Source organism: Sylvia atricapilla, unplaced genomic scaffold (assembly GCF_009819655.1).
Source record: "Sylvia atricapilla isolate bSylAtr1 unplaced genomic scaffold, bSylAtr1.pri scaffold_90_arrow_ctg1, whole genome shotgun sequence".
Lineage (NCBI taxonomy): Eukaryota > Metazoa > Chordata > Aves > Passeriformes > Sylviidae > Sylvia > Sylvia atricapilla.
Genome location: NW_027077171.1, coordinates 15,157 through 35,003, shown reverse-complemented (window position 1 = coordinate 35,003; position 19,847 = coordinate 15,157). Strand labels below are relative to the sequence as shown.

The window sequence follows — 19,847 nt, the reverse complement described above, 5'->3', positions numbered from 1 at the left end:
CTGTATCAGGTGGGGCTGCTGCTGGAGACACCAAGGACAACCTCAAGGACGACAATCCCTTCCTCGACCTGGCCACCGGCAGCTGAAGATGATCGACTTGGATTCTGGCACCTTCTTCAGACACGCTCCCTGCCCAATTTGCAGGTGGGTCCACAGCCAGGGGGACGCTCCCAGATCTGGGCATGGCACGGCCTGGCCGGGCACCAAAGGTTCCTCCCTTTGCTGGGGCAGACACAACAAATTCTTCACTGGGCTGTCAAGCTGCGTTTTGGCTCTGGGCAGCTGCTGAGGGCCGGATGTGCCGGGGCTGGCTGCAGGCTGGGCACATGTCCTGCCCTCCTGCTCTGCCCCCAAAGGCAGCAGTGATGGGTAGCTTTGGGCCTAGCTCTGAGCACGGCCAGCATGGCCTGGGTGCTGCGGGCAGTTGGGACAAGGGCACAGGAGCCTTCAGCTGACGGGCACTTTCTGCTTTCTCTCCTTCCAGCCGGGCTCTGTGGATGCTGAGGCTGCTCTGGGCTTTTCCAGGGCTCTGCTGGGCTCAGCCCCAGGCACGGCTGGACTCTCTGTGCTCTCACATTGCTCTGACAGCTTTGCATCAGACGAGTCTGTTCTGAGCACACCGAGCGAGCTTTCTGCTTTTGCAGGTGAGTGAGACTCTACTGTAGGCCAAGAGATTGCAGTTAGGGACACATATCCAATTGGAAGAACCCAAGCACTCCACAGTGCCAGCTGAACGCCTGGATCTCCACAGGATGTTTTGTCTGTCCCACTCTTCATTCCTTTTTGGCTGGAATTGTGCAATTGCCCTTTCTTCCTCTTCCAGAAGTGCCACGAGTGAGCAAAACCTGCCGAGGGGATGGTGTTCCTAAGGCAGTGCAGTCTGGAGCTGGTGGATGAAGAATCGCCCTTCTGCACTTCCCAGCCAGAGCAAAAAGCTGTAAATGGGACTTGGCATCTTTAAGAAACCCCTGACAATTTCAGCGGGAACGTGCCGTTCATTCACAGGGTGAGAAAGAAGGTCATCTTCTAAAGGATTTGGGGTTTGGCAAAGTTTAGATTTGTCGTCCTGCTTCGAGCTGGTGGGGCACAAAGCAATTTCCTATTGCTTCAACAACTTTAATTGCTTTAACCTATTTAAAATAATACTGCAAACAAACCACAACATCTTTTTTAAAAGGCTGCTGAGGTCAGTAGGATGGATCCCTGCCATCAGCACATTCACAAAGCAAATAACTGGGATCTCATTTTAAAAAGATCAGTTATCTCTTTATCCAAACTTATAAAGTATTTTTCACTACACACTGGGGTTTTGTTTCTATCTTTGACCTTTTCTTCTGTGTTTTCTTTTTTCTTTCCAATAGAAAACCTGTGCTAGGGAAGGGCTGTCCTTTGCTCTGGTTCCCGTGTGGAGCAGCTCCCTTCCCGCCGGCTGAGCTGCTCCAGCAGAGCCCGGCAGCTCCTGGCCCTGCAGGGCTGAGGCTTTTCCCCGTTGCTGGGCACAGATTGATGGAGCAGCACTGCTGAACACGGGGACACACAGATGGAGCAAAAGCAGCTGCCTTTGTCCACCTGAAGCTGCAAGGTGCAAACTCTGAGCAGACAGGGCTGGAAGAGACTGGCAGGCTCCCTGTTGGCTGTGCTGCCCCACTTGTGCCCAGCCCAGCCCTGCGTGGGGCACAGGGAGAACAAGGGGCAGCTCCCTGCCAGCCCCCAGCCCAGGGACCCCTCCGGCCCCGGGCCTTGGGGCACTGTCAGCACCCGCTGCTCCAGCCACGGCTTCTGCTGGCACTGACAGCAACAACCCAACTGCACCTGATCCCCGGGGAGCAGCAGCAGGGCCTGGGTCTGATCCCTCTGTCTGGGGCAGGGCTGCACAAACCACCCCCACAGCGGCAGCAGCAGCACATGGAGCTGACTTCCAGCACAGCCCCTGCCACTGTTCCCTCCCGAGTGCAGTGGTGTCCCCGCAGCCTGAGACACCTGGGAGCCTCAGGGCCAGCAGGGACTGGAGATGGCAGCCCTGGGCTCCTGGGGTTGTGCAAGGAACTGAAGTGGGGACTCCCTCTCCACATGGAGCCTCCAGATGGAAAAGGCTGCTGTGAGCAAGCAACTCCAAGGGCAGGGAAAGGAGGGTCTCGACCACTGGAGCTGTGCCAGTTCCACAGTCCTGGGCAGAAGCCACTCAGCCCCGGGGAAACAGAGGGCACAGAAAGACGAAGAAAATGAGGCAAGGTGAGAGGACTGGGAGCAGCCAGACCTGGGAGCAGGAGCAGCTGCTTCATTGCACTCTTGGAGAAAGCTCTGGGCTGTTTCTAAGCACTCAAAGGCATGAAGGGCAGAGACGAGGTGACACCAAACAATGCTCCTGTTTGCACACCCTCCCCTCTCAGTGTCCCAGAAGGAATTGGATGAACTGTATTCTCTCTGAGTTGTCTCGTTCAGCATGAGCAGCCTAGCACCAGGAGCTGAAGAAGCTGAAGCATTAGGCCACAAGAGCTGACCAAAAGGGAACTTTTCCACCAAAGTCCTGCTGCTGACATGGACCTGAGTGAATCCAGCAGATAAAAGCATGGAAATAGAGAATCCTGTCTGTGGGGAAAGACCTGTGAGCTCATCAAGTCCCAGTGTTAAGCCAGCAGTGCCAAGCCCACCACTAAACCCTGAAGTGCCAAGGCCTGGACAAGAGGCCTGACTGAGGCCTGGACAACAGCCCTGAGACAAAGGTGACCTCTGGATGAGCCTTCCAGCCCAAGGTTATCTTTGTATGTGCTCCTGAACAAAATAGGCATGATCATTAGCGTTTAGTAGATGTATCCACTCCTTAGTGAAACATGTATTGACCTTTCTGTATTTAGAAGCCAGACCAGGCCATGAAATCTGACATCTGGCCTTGTTTGGGGCTGTATGGTCAAAGTCACCTCCCCTGGTTCCTCCTTGGGCCCTGGCCAGGCTTTGGGAGAAAGCCAAGAGGAGGATGAAACCAGATGTTCCTGCACCAGAAGTGCTGCTGTCAGTTTGTTTATTCAGCACTCTCAGAGCTGGGCCCTCTCCCAGCCAGGCTGGAGCCTCACCTGTGGCTGGAGGCAGCTGCAGGAATTCCCAGTGTCCGGGAGAGGCTCTGCAGTCCTTGGCTGGGACAGCTTCCCCAGCTGATGTGTTCCCATCTGGGGGATGGGAACGTCTGAGGGGAACTGGTGGTGGACCTTTCTTAATCACTGCAGGCAGTCTTTGGTAGTGATGATTGGCTGCATTGCTGAGCTGCTCCTTTGCTGCTGTGAACTGTAGTAAACTTCACTGATTCCTTCAGGTGGTGTCAGTGTCTTTGGTGCTGACCCTGCCCACTGCTACAACAGAATTGGCATAATTTGGCCAGGTCACCACAAAACAACACTTTAAATCTAAAGGTGAGGAATCAGTCCTATCTGAAATTCCCAGATGGGAAGCCCTTCCCTAGAGTTCTCTGGCTCTGGTGTGGGCTGAGTTGGGAATGGATTTTTGACAGGGGCCACTGTATTAGAGGGCGTAAAGTATCCCACGCTGCCTCTAAAATGGCTCACTACCCAGCCTGTGTGGGTAGCACAGTGGTCCCTTAATAAGGAGAAGCTTAGATGCCCTAAAAACCCTGGTACAGGAACAACTGGTTCAAGGACACATAGAGCCATCGATGAACTTTTGGAGCACCCCAGTATTTGCTATAACAAAGAAATCTGGTCAGTAGAGGTTACTCCATGACCTGAGTAAAACCAATTCCATGACGGAGAGAACGGGCACGTTGCAGTCTGGTGTGCCATCTCCTACAATGCTCCCTGCCTCCTGGGACATCCTGACTGTGGGCTTCAGGGACTGTTTTTTCACTATTCCATCACCCCCAGATGATACCCCAAAGTTTGCCTTGACCCTGCCTTCTATTAATAATGCTGCACCAGTGCAAGGTCATCAATGGAAAGTACTTCCCTGTGACGGAGGGTCACACTTGCGGCTCCTGTTAGGAGCACGAAAGGACGACGCAGGCCAGCAGGAGGTCAAGTAGGAAAGCTTCTACTTTATTTTTCTGACTCCATATATATACAAATTTACAGACAGGCCAAGATTGGCTACACAGGTAGCCACTTCTTCAACCTCGTTGGTGACCATCACCATCAATCATCATTCTCCTCCTAGAGAGGAAGAATGTAAACAATTCTAATAATATACATAGTTTACTTGAATCTGCGTGAGAACAAAATGCAAAAAGTGAAAAACAGGCAAACTTGAGGCAACACTTCCCCAAGGCGTGGGGAACAGCCCCACAGTGTGTCAGGGGTGTGTTGCTCAGGTACTCTCATCAGTGAGAGAACAGTTTCCAGGGGCATACAGTTATCATGGCATGGATGACATTTTGATTGCAAGCCAAACCAGAAAAGAACTCTCAGTGATTCAGCCAAGCCTGTTGCAAGCATTCAAAACATTCAGGCTGCAATTAGCACCAGAGAAAGTGCAGCAGCAACCACCCTGGAAATATTTGGGACTCAAACTAATGAACCAGACTATACAGCCACAAAAAATTCCATTTTCAACCAAAATTCTGACTCTGAACAATGCACAAAAACTCTTGGGTACCATCAACCGGGTCAGACCTTACCTAGGACTGACTGACTCTCAATTAGCACCTTTTATTCACCTCCTAAAGGGTGACTCTGAATTAACTTGCCCCAGAAAATTAATGCCAGAGGCAAAAGCTGCTCTTGAAAGAGTAGAGCAAACCATCACGGACAGACAATCCCACTGGATATGCCCAGAGGTGTGGATCACTGTGTTCATTCTCGTTGGTAATTTTCATCCTACTGGTATTATTAGACACACACTGACCTGATCCTTTGCAAATTCTAGAATAAATGTTTCTACCTCATCAACAAAAAAAGATGGTCACCACCATCTTTGAACTAATTGCACTGTTAATTATCACATGTTGTCACAGGTGTTTACAATTGAATGCTACAGACAGTTCTAAACTTATCTTGTCTTTGTGACCCAAGAGCAATTTGAATGGTGTTTTGCTAACAGTACAGCCTTGCAAAGTGCCTTGCAAGGACACTGGAATGCTTTGGGTACCTGCCAGATGTGTCCGTCCTACCTTAGGCCCTGTCCAAGACCACCAGCAGCATTCTCCTAGTGGCCCCTCCACAGCCGGTGTGGAGCCGTGTGTGGAACAGTGCTGGAAACAGCTTGTTCACCGACCTCATGGAGACCTGGGACTCTTAGAGTGACCCTTCATTGCAGGATTCTATTTGTTTACAAACTGGTTTTCTCTTTACAGAGTGGTTTTTCTGTTAACAATTTGTTTTTCTGTTAATTGTTTTTTTCTCAGAGTTTTAAAAGTTGAATGTTTTCTTGTTTTAGTGTTAAGTTGTAATTTGGAGCCATCAGCAGTTAACCTGTACCATGCCAGCCTGGAAGATTGTTGTGATCTTGCCTGACAGCTCCTGGGAGTGAGTGCTGCAACTCCAGTGGTACATGGGACACATCACTGGCTGAGGAGGATTAAGTTTGTCCAAACCTCCTTCAAATTAGACTCCTGCTGTCTTCCGTTACCCTATCTGAAAATGGGAGAACAGAAAACAATTTGCATTTTAATAAAATTAAAGGCGATGTAGCAAGGTCCAGCTGGTTTACAGCTGGGCATGATGAGTCTGACCATACCAGACCAAATTTGGCTGACCTGGCTTGTTCTAGAAGTCCCTGGGGGAACAAAGAGCTCAGCCAAGCCCATCCAAGCCCTGGATGCAGACACAGCACTGCCCAGAGATCTGGATGGGCCAGAGATTCCCAACCAGTTGGTTTTCCAAGCCTGGGAAATTCAAACTCACCCTAAAAGGGAGCTTGGAACAATAAATGGTGGCTGTTGGTCAGAACTCAAGAAGATCCTGTGTCGTGTGTCTGTCTCCAGCTTACCAGCCTCCCGTTACACTATATCCATATCTAAATCTATGTTTCTTTCTGTGTCTATATTTTTATATATTTAATAATAATAATAATAATAATAATAATGTGAAATAATGCTGACAATACTGATTTGCCACCTTTGGCTGCTGAGGGATGGAACACTAAATACCCTATAGAAAAGCATTTGCTAGGACCCAAATGTCGGTGATAAACTTTAGTTTACCATATAATTTCTCACACTGACAACCTAGAATAGTTCTCTTGTGGGTTTTAACTGTCACAGAAACAGCCACCTGGGAACCTGCTTTTGTGAACTCCCTCTCATTGGCAGCTTTCCTGCGCTGCATATGGGTCATGGATGCTATGGGCTGTCATTTTAAAGATAATCAACTCCAAAGGCAAAAGATTTTCTTCATCTCATGGAGGAGAGATTTCTTTTCACTTCTTCACTGGTGCAGGGGGCTTCTTATTTCTCTCTGTTCAAACATCTCATGGGATTTCAGGATCACAACAATTAATCCAATATTCACTCAGTCAATGACAGATACCTTTGCTCAATCCATCTCCCCAATTCATATTTCCACGTTTCAAAGGAAAATTACAGCATATTATAGGCTATTACCACAGCTCACAGAAGACTTTCACTCTAGGCATCTTCTCATCTCTTCCATCTAATGGGGTCACTCTTCTTTCACTGACTTTGATATCTTCATCTTGTCTTTTTACATGTCGCCAGTTTTGCCTTTTCTCTCACTTAGATGAGGCTTAGGGCTTTGGAAGTTTCATCTGTTCAAGGAAAGAGTTAATATCTTGCCCAGGGCCTGCAGTGGTGTAGTGGTTTCACATTTGCCTGTCTCTGCCAAATTTAGTGTTTCTGCCTGGTTAAGAACCAGACCATTACCTTCTTTGGTGGAGAAAGCAGGCATGTGATAAAAACCATGAGATAAGATTGACTAGGAGAATCTAAAGGCAAAGCAAGTATTAGTCAGTATGTTAAGGAGCATTATAGTGAATATCTAGGGGTGGAGTAGTTTTATTGTTTTGAGTAGATTAGAGTTATATGTTGTATGCAATTTTAATAATGATTTTTGAAGGTGTGTTTTCCAGAGGTGTAGGGGTGAAATGTGTTGGTTTAGCATGGATGGTAAAAACCAATTAGTGATTGACTTTGAAAGTGACAACCAGATTAGCCAATTAAATATAGGGATACACCTCTGGGTCACAGAAGTGAGGTTCAGGAGGATCCTGGGAAACTTTCCTTCATTCCTCTCTGCCTTGGAAGAGGAGGGGCTGGGCCTGGGCTGGCCTTTGCCCAGGCCAGGTGATTCCCAGGGAGGTGCTGGGAGTGGTGACTCCCAGGCCAGAGGAGGCGAGGAGAATATGCCCCCTTCCTGGCCCGGATCAGGTCTCCAGCAGCTGTAAAGCACCCTGCTGCTCCCCTCTGTGGTGGGGGGAGCTGACCTGAGGCCTGGCTGATGCCTGGGCCCTTTCCCTCAGCAGGGGGAGGGGTGCCTGCAGCCTCTGATAGCATCTCTGAGCTGAGGGTGAGACTGAGGGGTGGCCCTCAGATGCCTGGTGGTGAAGCTCTCTTCCCCCATTCCTGTGGCTTTTGAAAATCTTAGTGGCTGCTGCCTGGCAGAGATCACATGGCCATCTGCAGGCCCAGGAAAGAAGGTTCACTCTTTCTTGGTACCGATGAGACTTTTAAAAACTGTAATCCTCCGTTTGAGTAAAAGGAAAAGGACAAAGTGAGCAAATGTAGAGAAGACACAGCATGAAATCAGTGAAGAGAGAGTGGAAGTCCTAAGTGGGACAAAGGAGGAGGAGTGGCTTTGTTTGCCTGGGCTTTTTCTTATGAAACCATGGAGAATGGACTTTTTCCTGTAACATACGAATGCTGTTTGGGGAGGATGCATGGCTCTAGTTAAAAGTTGTGGACTGATATAATTGAGATTTAATAGAGAATTTTGAATGGAGGAAGAAAAAATTATATGAAGCTCTTTGCTCCTAGGGAAAAAGGAGATCTCTAGTTTTAGAGATTAAGATTTTAGAGACAGAGGAAGAGAATCTTTGTTTTATACTGGAAGATGCATCCTTAGGTGGTACCCCTAATAACCTGATAGGCCCATATGAAGCCATAGGAAGGGCTGCTAATGGCTGGGATTTCACAGTTTGCAGAAGTTTCTTTCGGGCTGCTGCAGATTCATGACATGAGAGCCACCAGAGGACTGTTTCTCTTGTGGCAATGTCTCCATGGGACTCCAAGAGAGACTCCTCTCCTAAAGAACTCATGAAAGATTATTTTTTAAATGGTGAAACTTACTGAAAATCACAGGTTTTGTCTCTTTATATTGTTTCTTGGAAAGTAAACGCTTTGTGGTGGAAGAAAGAGTGTTTTGAAAGTTTCATTTTGATTCTCTTTTTCTTCTTTTGGTGTTTCTGCCTGGTTAAGAACCAAACCATTACAGGTGGTCATGGGATCTCTCCTGGGCAGCAGCCTTTCATGCTGAGGGATCTCAGAGCGGCCTGGGTAGTGGATGCTTCCTGCCTACCCCTCAGTGACAATTGGGGTGCGCCCACCCCAGCCCAGGCTTGGGGCTGCTTCCCCTGGACCCAGGGCGAGGCATCTCCCTCAGCCCACACCTGTGGAAGGGCAAGCTTTAAAATTGGCTAGATGTTAGTAGCTGCCACCTCCCCTTCCCCCTGCAGCTGTTGAGGCCCGGGGGCATGGCTCAGGCCCATCAGGCTGCTGCAACAGCAGAGACTGGCCGGGCTGTGCACAGGCCCCAGAGGGGTCCACAGCGAAGCAGGGCCAGCCCGCCGCTCCTGTTACCTCTTTCCAGGGCAGAGAAGAAAAGGGAAGTTTCCCAGGATTCCTCCGATATTTAACCTTGTGTATTCACAGAGATGTATCATTTCTCTAGTGGCTATATTAGCAGTCAATTTCAAAGCCAGTCACTAATTGATTTAGCCTGTCAAATACCACACCTTTGAGTCCAAACGGACTCAGTTGGCACACAGAGTCAGGATGCAGAATACTGCACTGGATGAGCAAGATCCCAGGCATGTGATTGGGATGGATGAGCTGCTGGGTACAGGCAATTTTGCTGATCTTAACAGGCAGGTTTCCTTTGACCCCTTGGTGCCCGATGAGTGCAAAAAAACAGGCATGGCAGTGTTGGTTCAGACCATAGAAATGGCTGCCCCACAGGACTCTTTGGTGCCTGTTGTCCAGGGGGCTGTGGAACCCTTTCTGTGATTTACAGGGAGGCTGATGTTGCATTCTCCGAGGTGTGGCGACCTGGTTCAGGAACAGCACGGCGGTCAACCCCAGACCGCTCGGGCCATCAGCTCACAGACACCAGTGTGGTGGACAGCAAATAGCGTTTATTACTGCATTACCTGGGTCTATATAACTTGTGTTAACTGCATCACTTCCTTCTGCTTACATTATAAACTAGGTGTTGTTGGCTAATTAGGGGTCAAGTGGCCTTAGCTGAGGAGGAAAGGGGGGTTCCGCCTGTCCATACAGCTCGACATCTTCCGATCGCCTGTCCCTAATTATCTCGAATTACCCACATTTCCTCCTCCCCTCATGACTATCTAAAACACATACAAAATATAAAGTTATAAAAATGCAAAAGTTAGTAAAACCTACATAATAAGTTAAAAAAGGCAATATAAAATGTATGTAATAAGTGCACTTCAAAGCAGCTGTTGGCGATCAACTAGTAAAATGTTAACTTTTTCTAAACGGCTTCTAACAGATGACACTAATTTTTTTAGTATGCAAGGCCCAAAGATCAACATCAGGAGTATTATGGTAAGTGGGCCGATCAGAGAGGAAGCAAGGGTGGTCAGCCATGGAGACTGGTTGAACCAAGACTCAAACCATCCTTGTTGGGCTTCTCTCTCTCTTTTTCTCTGGGCCAGCCTTTCCCTTAATTCGGCCATGGAGTCTCATACATATGGTCTGCATAGAAACAGGATTCTTCTCTTAAGGCAGCACAGAGGCCTCCTTGCTGCAATAGCAAGAGGTCCAGTCCTCGCCTGTTCTGGAGGACGACTTCTGAGAGTGAGGAAACAGATTTCTCTGTAAAGGAAATGGATTTTTCAATTCTTTGTAAGTCTTCGTCAATGGTCATCTGCAGCTGAGAAAGGCTTTGGTGTTGGTTCACGAAGGTCAAAATGCCTGTGGCTGCACCGGTAGCTCCCAGGCCAAGCAGCATCGCAATAGTGATGCCTGTTATTATTTCTCTTTTGTGGAGCCGGTAAAAGGCGGTACACTTGTTCTTCTTGGTGGTGCAGGACTCTAGGAACAATTAAAACTTGGATAAAAAAGTCAGCAGAATTATTAAATTTACCAAGGAACACACAGGGGCTTACTCCTGACTGCTGGCAGATCCACATTCCTGACGCGGATGGGATCACCCATTTTTTGTTGATTGATTTATAAAGTTTGATAACTATTGTACAGACATTACCTTTTTGCCTTGCCAAGGTTGCATTGCCAAAGCACTTACCTTGGCCTGTGATCTGACTCAGAGTGATTCCTTTCCAGGGAGTGTCCCACTTACACTGGTGTGGATTTACTTCTGCTGGGTAACTAAAAGGAACATTAAGGGCAACGCCCTCGTAAAAAGGAGGTTTTATATCATAACACAACCAGCATGAACTTGTAAGGTTTGGGTTCGAGCGATTGAAAGACAAAGGTAGTGTTCAACACACTAAAAAACGGATCATAAGGAGCTGATTTAGATATTTGATAAATGGCTCCAAGGTCGGATGGTGTGGTAAGGGTGGAAGTGGGGCTAGGTGTGGTCTCTTCTTTGGGTCTGCTTACTGCAAGAATCAGATTGGGTCCGATTGATTGGGTATGCTGGTGGTGGGAGCCTGATAATTTGAATGTTCACCCAAATGTCGGGAAAGGCGCGAACAAACGCCGACCACACTTTGCCTGTACCCCAACTCCTATGGGTTGGCTGCAAAATTGTCATTGTGTAGTTTTTACAAGTGTGTTTCATTCCGTATAAGGGTGTGTATATTTGCTTGTTTGCTCTAAATTTGGGTTCGTGACAGTTTTGGGGAGCATACCTGACTTGCAGGAACTCATGAGGTCGTTGAGGTTGCCATCTATCACTCATCACAATAGTTTCACACCCCCAATACCCACAGTATCCATACTCTGGATAATTACACTAGCTTTTACCTGGGTTAGAAGCAGGACACCAGTAAGTTTGTTTCAGTGTGAAATCATCAAGACTGGGAAATCCTAATTGTGGGGGAAATAAGTCTCTCAACTTAAATTCAAAAGATGGGCTGTCTGGTGTGATGGTTTCTTTGATTACCTTGTCGCTCAAAAGATGGCGTAGGACCCACCTGAATGGTTGATGAGGGTAATGCTTTGCATCGGCTTGCCCTGCACCAATGAATCCTAAAAGCCAAAGATGTCGTTGTTGCCTGGGTCTCGATGATGTGTGATTCTTGGACACTCAGACTGCTCGATGATTTGCTGCTTTTTTCTGGCACTGGGGTGTACGAGTCATGGGGACATCCAAAGATCCAGTCCTGCAAATAGAACTTCACAGTTTTCATTTGTTTTATTCTGAAGGTCTGGTTTGATTGATTTAGTGGACACCATTTGACTCTACCATCCTTTTTAACAGCCGCGTACCCTCGCCCTGTGAGCACTGGTCTCCAGCCTTGTTCCCATTCCCCCAGCTCGTTCTTAATTACAACTTGTGGGCCTTCCTCCAGTGCTTGAGTGGCCCAGTGTTTCTGAGCAGGACTGTTTGTTTCATCTCCCCTGGGGAAATGATTTAGTGCTACCAAAGCGGTTGCCAGAATGCATGCTTGGTCTCCTGGGGGAATGGAGTTGGAAAAGCCCTCTGTTTTTGCTAATACTTCTAATTTGGCTTTCAAGGTTTGACTTGCTCGCTTAACAATGGCTTGCCTGGTGCTATTATACAGGATGCCATGCACTAAAGTGATACCCCATTTTGAAACAAATGCCTGGCTCGATTTTGAAATAAAGTTCAGGCCATTGTCTGTTTTGATCTGCTTTGGAACGCCAAGCCACGCCATGGCTGTCAACCAATGTTGGATGGTTGCTTTGGAGTTAGTTTTCAGGTGTTGTGTGGCCATGATCACTCCACTGTTTGTGTCTACAGTCACTGCATGCCATGCCCTGGATTTTAGCAGCTGACATAGTGTAAAGTCTGTTTGCCATATTTCTGAGGCTTTAAGGCTCTGGTATTGACTCCACTGGACCACAGCGGTGATTTCTGACAATGGGAGCATGTAGCTACAACATGTTTTGCATCAGTGGTCAAGATCCCGCACTTTTTTTGCTAATGCTTTAGCCCCTATGTGGAGAGACTTGTGTAGCTGACGGGCATCTCTCAGCATCCACAGTCCTTTAGCGGCGGTGTCTGCCTTGTCCTTGCCACTTTGAAAGTACCCTTTGGTGGGATCGTGACTGTTAACGTGGATAACGGAAATTGTGCCTTTTCACGAAAAAAGTGCCTCCTCAAGCATCACAGCCATCGTGGACGTTGACATGCCAGGCCCTACCATGGCTAGGCAGAGCTTGGCCACAAATACAGAGTCAGTTACGATGTTGAGGTGCTCTTCTGGGAACAGTCCACATGCCTGTACTACGGCTGCTGCTTCGAGCTGTTGGACTGAAAGCGTAGGGTCGGTTGTTTTGATGCATTGCCACTGTTTTCCTGACTGCCATACCGCCACTGTGGTTGAGGTTAGTGAGGATGAGGCTGTGAAAGTTGTTGGTCCTGGTTGTGGTCAGTCAATGACTTTTGGTGGGAGGTCGATGTCAACAATTACAAGCAGTTGAGTCCAAGGAGGTTTTGTTGCATGGTGAATTTCTCCTCCAAAACCAGCAAGGGCTACGGCTAAATGCTCTGACGCTGTCGTTGATTGCGTGGAGATCTGTTTGCAGAAGGGCAGGTATAGCTTGGCAGGTTCAATGCCCAGGTGCCTTAGGGTGAGTTTCCTGCCTTTCATGATGAGGTTGCCAAGACGCTCAACTCCCGGGGAAAATGCACATGATGGTTTTCCCAAGACCTCCCATTGTATTGGTCGGGCTTTGTCAGGGGGTCCTTGGGCTAGTGCTCTCACCCCTCCTTTCTTTATAAAGTGGACATACAAATTGAGTGGTGTGCCTGGGTCCCATCTGGTGAGTGTGCTCACGGACATTTGCTGTTCTATAAAATCGAGCAAGCTTGCCACTTCTGGTGTCAGAGTTTTCTGCTCCCATGAGTTTTTTCCTTTCAAGAGGTCATTTAGGGGGTCCATGACCTCGGGAGGAATCAGGGCAATGTTGCGGAGCCACTGTAGGGATCCCACTAGTTGCTGTATGTCATGAAGTGTCTTGATGTTCCAACGGATTTTTATCTGGGGAGGGGTTATGTAGAGCCTTTTGATTCCACTCCTAGAAAGGTTATGCATGATCCTCTCTTTGGTTTTGTGCTTGCAATTTCAAAGCCATTTGTTTTCAGGGTCTCTGAGACTGTTGACACTAGTCGATCCACTTGGCCCTCTGATGGTATGGCGATCAGAATGTCACCCATGTATTGAATAATGGTCGCGGTCAGGTTGCTGTGCTGGACAGGTGCTAGTGCTCGGTCCACGGTGATCTGGCAGATGGTAGGAGAGTTGAGCATTCCTTGAGGCAAAACTTTCCACTGTAAGTGCAGGTTAGGCCATTGGCTGTTCAGGAAAACGATGGAAAAAGCAAACCGCTCCTTGTCTTCATCATGTAGGGGTATGGAAAAGAAACAGTCTTTAATGTCAAGCACTGCACAGGGCTGCCCTTGTGGTATCATCGAGTTCATGGGCAGTAAAGTTTGGACAGGGCCCATTGGCTGGATTTTTTTGTTCGCCTCCCGCAGGTCATGCAGAAGGCAGAAGCCTTCACCAGATCGTTTGGGTGTTACAAAGACCAGGGTGTTCCATGGGTTTGTAGAGAGTTCTACGTGGTTCCGCTGCAGCTCGTGGCTAATTAGCTCAAGGAAGGCAGTCATTCGAGGCTTTGCCAAGGGCCACTGCTTGACCCACTCAGGGCCAGCTGATTTCCATGTTAATTTGATGGGTAACGGCAGGTATGTGGCAGTGGCCCTCAGAATAAATTAGTCACACTGACTTTCAGCTGGGCTAAGGCATCCCTACCTAATGGGTGGACATTTTGGCATGACATGCAGGAAAAGGGTGATAGTTTTCTCCGGTCCTTTTTCAGTGAGAAGTGTTATCACTATCATTTGAGTTCTTTTGAGGGCCTGAGACAGCCTGCAAATTCTGCCCACCATAGGGGCCTCCTTTACTTTCCAATGTGGGGGCCAATACATTTCTGGGACAACAGTTACATCTGAGCCGATATCAAGCCAAAATGCGAGAGGGATAGCGGAGTCGTCAGAGCTCTTATGAAGATAACAAACTCCCCAGACTATCAGTGGGTGTTTGCCCACCTTCATGACCATGGCCACCGAGGGGTCTTGTTCCCAGGAGGTTGTTCCTGGCGTTCCTGGAGCATGGATGGGTCTAGCTGAGTCATCGGCTGAGCTGCAAAGTTGGTCATTTCTCAAGCGGGCAGTGGGTACGGAAGCTCTGCACCCCATTGAGGATTGGCATAGTTGGGCCGCTTCATATCCCAAATGGGAGGGAGCTGTGTGTGGCCCGCGCCTGGGGGGTGATCATGGTTGGGTCTGTGCCCATTAACCGCTGCAGGCTGCAGCCGTGTAGTGGATGGTCTGCCCCAGTTACCAAGGCTAGTTGCTTTGCACAATTGTCCTCCCATTCTTGTTTAAAAACAATCATTCCCGCCCCATCAAAAATTAGTCTGCAGGTTTGTTTAATGTCAAATGGAAGCATGTCATCCCCTCCGAAAACACTGTCGACGAGGGTGGAAACCATAGCTGAATTAATCCCTCTGTTTGCAATGGCTTTAACAATTGCTTGCACATCCTTAGGATTTATTGGTAAGTCCTCTGATTTCTGCTCTGCCCCCCCATTCGGACCGGGAATGCCAGCTTGGCTGAAGGGGCCCAGCCGGCACACGGTATTTTTCTTTTCCTCCAGTCCGTAAGCAGAGTTTGCTCCTTCTCTTTGACCTAAGCAGGAGCATTAAAGTTATTGATTTTATCTACCCTCACTATCTCTTTTTCGGAGTCAGAGCCTGAGTCAGCTATTGAACATTCCTGAAACCACTTGTCCCAGCTGTTGTCTGACTCAGAGCCAGAAGTCGAATGACCAGAGGCTTCTGGGCTCCAGTACCTTTTTGTCAGACTTTGACCCCGCCTCTTTCTCTTAGAGTTGGGCCACTCCCTCCCCCTCGGCTCACCCCGCCTCCTGCTAGGGGAGGCTCTTGCCTTGTAGGATGCTTTCCGATTAGAATTCGGGTTGACCTTGCTCACTTTTCTGCTCTCCCACACATTCTGTTTGCAAGTGTCCACATTATCTAACAGACTTTCTTTGTTCCCTCTAGCCATGGCTGCACCCTTTTCATCCCTTTGTAGTTCAACGCCATTTTGCGGTGCATAGGGCGGGGGTCTCTCCCAGGCCCCCTCGGACCCTGACTTAACAGCGGCGCTCCTGGCCTCTTCCCAACATATTGTGTCTGCTCCTTTCCCTCTGTAGGTTGATCCGAGCTCTGAGGCTGTAAAAGGGGCTTTTGCCCCTGCAAGTTTTCACACTCAATAAAATCACTTTTGTCTGCAGTCTGTGTGGCTGCCCCAACCCCCAGCTGAGGCGTGACCATCAGACAGTTCTGTGCAGCTTTCCAGGTCTCTTGCTCTTGCAGAGCCTTTTGCAAAGCCTGCACAACTTTTTCCCATGCCTTAAGATGCTTTCCCAAGCCTGAGGACATTGTTTCCTCGGCCAGAGCCTTAGTGCATTTATCCCATATTTCTGGGTGGAGTATCTCCACCAGACGATCAATGACCCCCAATTTGCATCAGCGTCACAATAGCGGGAGTAAAATCTTTTAGTTTGCAATCAATATCCCATTGCTTATGAATCTGAGATACGACCTTCGTGAGAGCTTCCATCCTCCTCACTGCTCCAGGGGCGTCCCCCTCACCGAGCTAGTCCAGCCGCCCGGCCGCTGCTTCACCCGTCCAGGTGACTCCCGTCTTCCAGGATGATTTCCCAGGTTTCAGCACCACCTGTTGCCTCCTGCGAGGCGTGACGATCTGGTTCAAGAACAGCACGGCAGCCAACCCCAGACCTCTCGGGCCATCAGCTCACAGACACCAGTGTGGTGGACGGGAAATGGCGTTTATTAGTGCATTACCTGGGTCTATATAACTTGTGTTAATTGTGTCGTTTCCTTCTGCTTACGTTATAAACTAGGTGTTATTGGCTAATTAGGAGTCAAGTGACCTTAGCTGAGGAGGAAAGGGGGGTTCTGCCTGCCCATACAACACGACATCTTCCGATCGCCTATTCCTAATTACCTCGAATTACCCACAAAGTCGAGGCTGGGAGAGATGGGATGGCCAGGAAAAGGGGAACGGGTGGTCCTCATGTCCAGAAATAGGGAATTCAGGGTGGCCCCTTTGCAGGATAATGGGAGCAGGGGGGCCCTGGTGTCGGGAATGGCGGTTCAGGGTCCCGGAGGTCCCACTCTCCCCTGGCCTCCCTTATGAGCACCCCCAGCCCCAGCGTTGGAGCCATCGTGCTGCACCTACTCACTCCCAGTATGATCCCAGTATATCTCAGTCACCCAGAAGTTGCTCCCAGTATGATCCCAGTACAGCCCAGTCATTCACAGTGATTCCACACCTGCCATCCCCAAATCCTCTCTGTGCTAGGACCTGTCTCGGCTCCATCACTGCTCCTCCCGCAGGCTGCAATAGGTTTGGGGAATGGGTGAGGAGGAGAAGGAGGAGGGAAGGAGGAAGAGGCGGAGCGGAAGCAGGAAGCCAGAGCAGACGACGAGAGGAGGGGAGCGGCGGCTCCAGCACTCCCTGAGCTTGCAGCCGCCCAGAACTTCCCCTGATCCTGCAGGTGCCCGGGGAGGGGGAACTCGCCCCGAATATCCCAGAGGAGTCCCTGAGTTTGGATTTTTTTTGGGGGGGATATTTAGATCTTGCAGGGCTCCAAAGGCAGCTGCGCCTCGGGGGGACATCGGGGGTCCCCGGGAGGTGTTTTTGGGGTGTCCCGGTGTCGGCAGAGCCCCGTCGGGGGGCGGGGGGATGCGGGTCCCCCCTGGGTGGGGGTTGGGCTTCCCGGGCCGGGCGCTCCAAGCTCTGCCGGGGCCACGTGGGGAGCGGCGGGGCCGGGGGGACACCGGGTTTGGGGAGCCCGGGAGAGCCGCGGCTTCCCTGAGCGGGACCCCAGGCACATGAGGAGGATGCACTGGGGGGATCTCCTTCTTCTTCCGTCTGGCACGGAGGCAAATCCCATCCTCCTCTTGTCCTTTCTCCCCCAGAGAAGGAGCCAAGCATGGAGACCAGGGAGGACAAATCCTCACAGCAGAAGGTCGTGGAAGAGGCCGTTTTGAGCAGCTCCATAGCAGAGGATTCTAACGGGGAGGAAAAGCTCTGGGGATCCTGCTGGAGGAGGGGCAGCAGATGGCAAGGATGTGAGGAGGAAAGACCCACACTGTGCTGGGGAGGCAGGCGGCAATGAAGCCAGAGCTTAGACCTGGTGTTCCATGAGCAGCTTCCTGATGAAGAGAAGCCCTACAAGTGCCTGGAGTGTGGGAAGAGCTTCAGCCAGAGTTCCGACCTGATCAGCCATCAGAGGATCCACACTGGGGAATGACCCTATGTGTGCGAGGAAAGTGAGAAGAGATTCAGAGTCAGCTCCCACTTGATTTGTCACCAGAGGATCCACACTGGGGAGAGGCCCTATGAGTGTGAAAAATGCAGGAAAAGGTTTCAGACCAGCTCCAATCTCCTGAAGCACCAGCAGATCCACACAGGGGAGAGACCCTTCCACTGCCCTAGCTGTGGGAAGCACTTCAACTGCAACTGCACCCTCATCAGGCACATCAATACTAGGGAGAGGCCCCACAGGTGTGGGGAATGTGGGATGAGCTTTGGCCGGAACTCTTACTTGATCTGCCACCAGAGGAGCCACACCAGAGAACAGCTCTACAAGTGTGGGGAATGTGGGAAGAGCTTCAGCCAGAGTGCCAACTTGACCCAGCACCAGAGGTTCCACACTGGGGAAAGGCCTTACAAGCATGGAGAATGTGGGAACAGCTTCAGGCAGCATCCCCACCTGATCATCCATCAAAAGATCCACACTGGGGAGATGCCCTATGAGTGTAGGCAATGTGGGAAGAGGTTTCTGACTAGCTCCCATCTCCTTGAACATCAGCAGACACACAAAGAGGAGAGGCCCTACAAGTGTCCCAAGTGTGTGAAGAGGTTTCCCACCAGCTCCAGTCTCCTCCTACACCAGCGGATTCACTCAGACAAGAGGCCCTTCCACTGCCCTGACTGCGAGAAAGGCTTCATGCACAACTCCACCTTCACCACCCACCAGTGCATCCACACCAGGGAGAGGCCCTATGAGTGTCCCCAGTGTGGGAAGAGCTTTTCACACAGGTCAGCCTTGACCAGACACCAACCGAGCCACCAGTAAAGGAATCCGTATGAGTGCCCCAAGTGCAGGAAGAGCTTCATGTGCTGCTCGAAGTCCATTATTCCCCACTGGAGAAGCCACGTTAGGCAGAGGTCTGGTGACCTACATGCCCCATGGTCCGTGTTGGGGAGACAGCTGTCCTTTGGTTTGGCCTTTATTTTTTTCTCTTCTCCATCTCTATGCACTCCAAACACCAAGAGGAATTGATCTGTCACCTTAAAAGCACTCGAATTCCACTGAAAACAACTCAATCTTCTTCCAGAAGGGCTCAATATCACCTCAAAATTACTTGTTCCCACATCAGAAAAACTCAGTCTCACACCAAATTTACTCGACTCCACATCCACCAGAGTGAGATGGGGTTGGAAAGAAGATTGGGAGAAGTGAGATCCAAATTTGGAGCGGTGGGATGGGGATTGTGTGGGGTGGGGTGGATGGGATGTGGTTTGATAGTAAATAAAACTTGAAAAATTTTTGATTCCTGTCCCATTCATTTCCAGACAGTTGCACTTCTGTTTTCAGAGTGTCACCTTCTCAGCTGATTGTGTTTATGTCCTCCTTTCCCTCGTGCCTCTCTCTGCCTGCTCTGTTTGTCTCTCAGTGTGTCCCTTGAGCCAGGGCAGCTCCCACCAAAGGCCCTGCCCTGACTGAATTCCCAGTGCAGGAGCTCCAACAAGCGTGGCCCAAGTTCTGGGGGCTGGCAGTGAAATGTCCCTGTAGGATCTTGCTGCCCTTGGCTTTGGGCCCCTTCTCCAGAGCTTTGCCTTCCAGAGCCAGAAGATCTTTTCCTGTCTGGGAACTGGAATTGCAGAGCCTTGGAGTGTGTGCCATGCAGGACCCTCCAGACTGAGATCATGTCAGTTTGGGTGGGTCTTGGGGGAGATGGAAAGGGGTTTTGTGGATTTTTGGGGCTATTTATGTTGCAGCGGGTGGTTGGGGTCCAGATCCTGGCCAGAAGCTGTTGGGTGGTTTGAGGGGTCTGGGAGTGGCTGTGGGGCTGGGAGGGGGTTTTGGGGCACTTGTGATCCCCCCAGACCCCCAAATCTGCCTGCAGACCACAACCCCCAAGATGCTGCCAGTGTTTGGGGGCTCCATGTTTGGGTTCATCCTCCTGGTGCTGCAGGAGAAGGTGAAACGGAGTCCCCAGGGGCTGTGTGTGTCCCCCCCAGAGCATCTGTGACCCACTCACCATCATCCCTTTTCCCTCCCCACAGGGCTCCTGCCCCAGCTCCTGCTGCCCCGGGAGGGAATTTGGGGAGGGGGCAGAGAGGGTGCACAGCCCCCGCCGGGGGATGGCCCCAGCCCAGCCCCTTTGT

General features: G+C 50.0%; 1 pseudogene; it reads left to right on the top strand.

The window, feature by feature from the left end:
* The window catches only part of LOC136375099 (zinc finger protein 135-like), a 59,218-nt pseudogene extending 40,687 nt beyond the window's left edge, over positions 1-18,531 (top strand).
* Positions 18,532-19,847: the final 1,316 nt, after the last annotated feature.